The sequence below is a fragment of the Heterocephalus glaber genome, unplaced genomic scaffold (assembly GCF_053883595.1).
Source record: "Heterocephalus glaber isolate CG9 unplaced genomic scaffold, H.glaber_assembly_v1.0 deba00000347, whole genome shotgun sequence".
Classification (NCBI taxonomy): Eukaryota; Metazoa; Chordata; class Mammalia; order Rodentia; family Bathyergidae; genus Heterocephalus; species Heterocephalus glaber.
Window position 1 is genome coordinate 64,596,635 of NW_028258143.1, and position 7,719 is coordinate 64,604,353.

Consider the following 7,719-nt stretch of genomic DNA (forward strand, 5'->3'; position numbering starts at 1 on the left):
CATGGGAGTTTGGTCAGACTAGGATTAGTGCAAATACAGGGTAGAAGAGGTTTGGATTATGTAGTACTAAGGTTTCAGCAGAACCTGAGTGGAAGCATTTTACCCTAAAAAGGATGATAAATTATAAACAAAAGTAGATATATTTAAATAGAATAGATTCTGAGATACATTTTATTCTGATTCAATTGTAATTTTTCTTCACTATTCATAATTTTAATTATATATATATATATGTATTTAATCTCACATTTTGTTAAGTCCAGGCATTGGAAAAGAGCTAACAATATTACCAGGAAAAAATGATGAGTAGAAATACATGGTCAACAAGCCCAGACAATCTGGTTTCTAGGAAAAACAATCTTTCAATGGTCCTATGAAGACAAGAGCATAAAAAATGAAAAGAGAATTCTGCCTCTGGAATGGTGAAGTGAAGGGGTTCATGGAAATTTTGACAAAGACCATATGGTGGACTTTCCATTCTCAAAACTTACTACAAAATTGTAGTAACCAAGTTATAGTAATCAAGTATAGTTATCAAGATTGTGCGGTTTTGACATTAAGATAGACATGGATTAATTGAATAGAATAGAGAAACCAGAAATAAACCCTCATATTTATGGTCACTTGCATGGATGAAGATTGCCAGTACCTCCTAACTGAGAAAGAAATCTCTTTAAATGAATGGTTCTGCAACAATTGGCCAACCCTTTTCAAGAAGATGGTCTCCTACACTTGATATACAAAAAATAATTCAATACAGATCAAAAGCTAAACATTCAAAACTAAAATTATGAAAACTCCTATAGGGGAAGAGAAAAGCAAATTTTCATGACTTTTAACTCAGCAATGATCTGACATTCTTAGATGTGCCACAAAAATGGCAGGCTACAGAAAACATAGATAAATTAGACTTAATCAAAATTTGTATAATTTGCACTTAAAAGTACACATTCATCAAGGCAACTCATTGAATGGGGGAAAATATTCGCTCTGTAGAAGCATTTCATAATTTTTTGAAATTAAGAAAGTGAGCTACGCGCTAACGAGGTCCCGAGTCATGCAGAAGTAGGGGCTTCTGAGCCCCCATCCCACTGCTCCTGGTCCAGAGGAAAGGGCTTCTGGGCCACCATCCCTCCCACCACTGCCAGCCCAGAGGTAGGGGCTTCTGAGCCACCATCCCACTGCTCCTGGTCCAGAGGAAGGGGCTGCCCTGCCACCATCCTTCCCTCTGCTCCTAGCCCACAGGAAAGGGATTTTGGGTCACCATCCCTACTGCTGCTCCTGGCCCCTGTCCCACCTCTCCCAGCTCAGAGGAGGTAATCCATGCAGGCGCTAACAGTCCCCTACCCCAGGCGAAATGAGAATACATGTAAATAAGTCTCAAAACCAGACTTCCAGATCACCTACAGCAACCCCAAAGGGAAATGAGATGGAACCCTCTGATACTCAACCACCTGGACCCACTGAACTGGCAACAAAAGGGGATCTGGAAAAAAGGAAATCAGAAATAATTTCTCAGATAACAGGAGAAATTGTGCCCCTAGTGCAAGACATGATTAATAAATCTAGAGAGGAGCTCAGGAACATGATGAAATCCCAACATAGGAAACAAATGGAATCCATAAAACAGATGCAAATAATTTCCAGGACATGAAAAGCTCCATTGAAAGTCTACACAGCAGAATGAGCCAATGTGAGGGCAGAATTTCAGATATAGAAGATAAGATTGCACTTAGTGACCAGGAAAAGAAAAATTGTTTCAAAATTATCAGGGAACATGAGAAATCAATCCAGCAGCTGCTAGATGATGCAAAGAAGAATAACATAAGACTGATTGGAGTCAATGAAGAAACAGGAGAGAGTGGAGATGACATAAAAAATCTCTTCACAGAAATAATGGCAGAAAACTTCCCAAGCAGGGGAAAAGAGCTTGACATACACATAAGTGAGGCATATAGGACTCCAAATAGTCTTGATCAAAAAAAATCTACACATAGGCATATAATTGTTAAGATTCCAGAAACACAACAGAAGAACAAAGTTCTCCAAGCAGTCAGAGAAAAGAAACAAATCACATACAAAGGAAAGCCCATCAGAATCACAGGAGACTTCTCAACACAAACCATCAAGGCAAGAAGAGCTTGGAGTGACATATTCCAAGCCCTAAAAGAAAACAGCCTCCCAACCAGATTGATATACCCTGCAAAACTATCTTTCAAAATGGATGGAGAAATAAGATACTTTCATGACAAAGAGCACCTTAGGAACTTCGTGAATACCAAACCAGCACTCCAGAGAATTTTACACAATATCCTAGGAACAGACATTGAGGATCACAACCCCAGGAAGCAAAGCAGAATGAACCCATCTGGCATGACAAGAAATTAAATGTAAAGGGGGAGAACCCAACAAAAAGAAAAAGTCATGGCAATGACAAGTCAATATGTTTCAGTTATAACCATCAATGTTAAGGGTCTCAATTCACCAATCAAAAGAAATAGACTGGCAGAATGGGTCAAAAAGCAAGATCTAACAATATGCTGCATACAAGAAACACACTTAATTCAAAAGGAAACTCATAGACTGAAAGTTAAAGGGTGGAAAACAATACTGCATGTGACAGGAACCTGAAAAAAATCAGGAGTATCTATCCTATTTGCAGATCAAGTAGATTTCAAACCAACACTGATGAAGAGAGACGAAGAAGGACACTACATCCTTGTAAAGGGAAGAATCGAAGAAGAAGAGATGACAATCATAAATATCTATGTACCAAACACTAGTGCACCCAACTATATAAAACAAATACTAATGGACATGAAAAGTCATATATGCACTAATACAATTGTAGTGGGGGACCTCAACACCCCACTGTCACAAATAGATAGATCAACTAGACTAAAAATAAGTAATGAAATACTAGAACTCAATTGAACTCTGAACAAATGAACTTATCAGACGTTTGCAGAGTCTTCCACCCCACAAAATCAGAATACACATTCTTCTCAGCTGCACATGGGTCATTCTCAAAAATAGACCACATACTCACACATAGAATAGGTTTAAGTAAGTGCAAAGGAATTGAAGTTATCCCCTGTATATTATCAGACCATAATGCAATGAAATTGGAGATCCATAGCAAAAGAAACTCAAAAAATTTCATAAACACATGGAAATTGTACAACACACTTCTGAATAACCAATGGGTCACAGGGGAAATTAAAGAAGAAATCAGACAATTCCTTCAATTAAATGACAATGACAATACAACATATTGGAATCTATGGGACACAATGAAAGCAGTCTTATGAGGGAAATTCATAGCAGTGAATACGCATATTAGGAAAACAGAACAAGCCCAATTAAACAACCTGATGCTGAACCTCAAGCTTCTAGAAAAAGAAGAGCAGGACAACCCCAGAGCTCATGCAAGGGAGGAAATTATAAAGATCAGAGGAGAAATCAATGCAATGGAGACTAAGAGAATAATACCAAAAAATCAATGAAGCCAAGAGTTGGTTCTTCGAAAGAAACAACAAAATTGACAAACCCTTAGCCAACCTTGGCAGGAAAAGGAAAGAAAAGGCCCAAATCCATGCATTTAGGAATGAAAAGGGTGAAATGACAAAAGACCCACCAGAAATCCAGATGATCATCAATACCTCCTTCCAGAACCTATATGCCAATAAGATGGACAACACAGAAGAAATGGACAGATTCCTAGATACATATGAATTACCAAAGTTGAATGAAGAAGACCTAAAAATTCTGAACAACCTAATATCAACCAATGAAATTGAAAACGTAATTAAAAACTTATCACCTATGAAAAACCCGGGCCCTGATGGCTTCACTGCTGAATTCTACAAGACATTTAGAGAGGAACTGCTGCCACTATGGTTTAAACTCTTCAATGAAATTGAAAGGGAAGCAATACTCCCAAATTCATTCCTGGAAGCAAGCATCACTTTGATCCCCAAAGCAGAGAAAGACCCAACTGAAAAACAGAACTATAGGCCAATCTCACTAATGAACATAGATGCAAAAATCCTTAATAAGATACTGCCAAATGGAATGCAGAAGATCATCAAGAAGATCATACACCCTGATCAAGTGGGATTCATTCCAGGGATGCAGGGATGATTCAATATACGAAAATCAATTAATGTCATACACTATATCAATAGAGCCAAGGACAAAAACCATATGATTATCTCCCTAGATGCAGAAAAAGTATTTGACAAAATCCAACATGCATTTATGATAAAAACCCTACAAAAAATTGGAATAGATGGTCTCTACCTCAAACTGATAGAAGCCATCTATGAAAAACCAACACCCAACATCATACTAAATGGTCAAAAACTGAAATCCTTCACACTAAAATCAGGAACAAGACAAGGATGTCCACTATCACCACTCTTGTTCCATATAGTTCTGGAAACATTAGCCACAGCAATTAGACAAGAGAAAGAAATAAAAGGAATAAAGATAGGAAATGAAGAAGTCAAATTGTCATTATTTGCAGATGACATGATACTCTATACAGAAGACCCCAAGAACTCCACCAAAAGTCTTCTAGACTTAATAACCAAATTCAGTCAAGTAGCTGGTTACAAGATCAACATACAAAAATCAATATCTTTCCTCTACACAAACCACAGAGTCACTGAGAGAGAAATAGGGCAAATAATTCCTTTCACAATAGCATCCAAAAAACTGAAATACCTAGGAATCAACCTAAGAAAAGAAATCATATCTTCTCTGAAAACTATGGCACTCTGAAAAGAGAGATTGAAGATGATATCAGTAAATGGACAGATATCCCCTGCTCCTGGGTAGGAAGGATTAATATAGTGAAAATGGCCATACTTCCAAAACTGCTATACAGATTTAATGCCATTCCAATTGAAGTCCCAGCAGCATACTTTATGGACCTTGAGAAAACAATCCACAAATTCATTTGGAACAAGAAGAGACCCAGAATAGCCAAAGCAATTCTAGGTAACAGAGACATGGCAGGGGCTATCACAATCCCCAACCTGCAACTCTACTACAAAGCTACTGTGATAAAAACAGCATGGTACTGGCAAAGAAACAGACCTGAGGACCAGTGGAACAGATTAGAAGAGCAGAAACAATGCCAGACACACTCAGCCATCTCATCTTCAATAAAGGAGCCAAACACCCTCACTGGAGGAAAGATAGCCTCTTTAATAAATGGTGGTGGAAAAACTGGGCTTCAACTTGCCAAAGATTAAAACTAGACCTATATCTCTCACCATGCACTAAACTAAAATCAAAATGGATTAAAGATCTAAATATTAAAATAGAAACACTGAACCAGTTGGAACAGAGGTTAGGTAGAACCCTTGAAGACATCAGTGTAGGAAAGGATTTTATGAACAAAACCTCAGTTGCCCATGAACTAGCACAAACAATCAACAAGTGGGATCTCTTCTTATTAAAAGGCTTCTGCACAGCAAGAGAAACCACCAGCAGTGTGAAGAGATAACCCACAATGTGGGAAAAAATCTTCACCTGCTCTTCCTCAGACAAAGGTCTACTATCTCCAATCTATAAAGAACTTAAAAAGATCAGACCTCCCAAATTTAAAGACCCAATCCAAAAATGGCCATCTGAAATGAACAGACATTTCTCAGACAAAGAAGTAGAAATAGCAAATAAATACATGAAAAAATGTTCAACGTCACTGGTCATTCGAGAGATGCAAATGAAAACAACGCTGAGATTCCACTTCACTCCAGAAAGAATGGCTGCTATCATGAAATCAACCAATAACAAATGCTGGCAGGGCTGTGGGGAAAGAGGAACCCTGCTCCACTGCTGGTGGGAGTGTAAACTGGTGCAACCACTGTGGAAATCAGTATGGAGATACCTCAAAGAACTAGGAATGGAAGTCCCATTTGACCCTGCTATTCCACTGCTGGGGATCTTCCCCAAATAATTAAAAGACTCATACCACAGGGATATATGTGTGCCCATGTTCATAGCAGCGCAGTTTGTGATAGCTAAAACTTGGAAACAGCCCAAATGCCCATCAACTGGAGACTGGATAAAGAAAATGTGGGTTTTTTATAAAATGGAGTACTACTCAGCCATAAACAATGAGAAATTAGAGATATTTATAGCTAAGTGGATGCACATTGAGGCGATACTCTTAAGTGAAATAAATAGGACACACATGTATAAATACTGAATAGTTTCTCTGGTGTAAGAAACTGAAAGTGTAAATAAGGACTAAATGTATAATACGTAATTTGAAATAGGAAGAAAAGGGGCAAAGGGGAAGGAAGTGGGAGGGCTAGGGGAAAGGATAGAAGGGAATGGGATTAATATGAGAAAATGGAAAAATAGGAAGAAAATCTTTGTAAATAGGGAGAAATAGAGGGGTTGAAGGGAGGGCTGGGCAAGGGTGAAAAATAAGAACCAAGAGACACTATGTAAAGGTGCAAATTTCCAATGATGAATGTCATTATATTGTATACTGAAAATGTACCAATGCTTAGAATGAATAATTGATAATGTAAAATAGGAAGAAAAGGTCCAAAGGGGTAGGGGTAGTGGGAGGGGCAGGGGAAAAGAAAGAAGGAAAAGGAAAAATAATGAGAAATGGAAAAAAATGGAAATGAAGTCTTTGTAAATAGGGAAGGGTGGAGGGGGTGAAGGGAGGGCTAGGAATGGGGAAAAAATAAGAACCAAGACGCATTATGTAAAGGTACAATTCCCAATGAGAAATGTAATTGTGTTGTATACCTACAATGTACCAATAAAAGAATTTAATAAAAAAAAATTTAAAAAAAGAAATTAAGAAAGTGAAGCATGCCGAAAAACTGAAAGTTAATCATTTTTTATATAAGTACAATATAGGTTATTTTAAGATGTGAACATATAAATGGCAAGATTTTTCATTATGTTTCAGTACATAAAATCTAGATTTCAAAAAATAACTTGCAAAAGGCTTTGATGAAAATTAATTGCCTTAAAATAAAAACCCTATAATTTCAACAAATTTCATTGTAACATTTTTATTTCAAGGGAATTTTTTTAGCAACAGGAACTCAAGATACAGATCAGAGTGATAAAAACTTTGACTTTAGCCTTCTCGCCATGCAAAGAAAACTGGAAGCATATCAAAGTTGAGGACACTGGAGAGTATCTGAAGAGATTTTTTTTCTCTGATCTTTAAAAAAAGCCTGAAAGGTACTTCACATCCTTACAGTTAGAAATACTGTTTCTGAAAAGCTGATATGAGTAGATAATCTCTTAACAAAGTCAAAAATATAATTTATGCCTTTGAACATACTGTTTAAAATGACAATTTGGATGTTTAGTCAAATATTAATATATGCTGCATGAAAATATTGCTAAAACTACAGATATTACAACATTATATCTAACCAGAGACCTTTACAGCTCATACACTGAAGGAAAATTCTGGCAAAATAATATGTTCAAATCCTCTATTTGTAACTTTTTCACTTAAATCTAGAGTTGATATGGAGCTAAATCATGAACTTTATGTGACTAATTTTTGTTATATTACCTAAAAGTTCACATAAAAGTAGTTTTAAATTTGGGGGCTAGGACTATAGCAAAATGGTATAGGATGTTTGCCTATCATGCTTGAAGCCCTGGGTTTGAACACCAGCACCATAAAAAAGTAGCTTGATATTGACATGCAATGTATTTATTTTG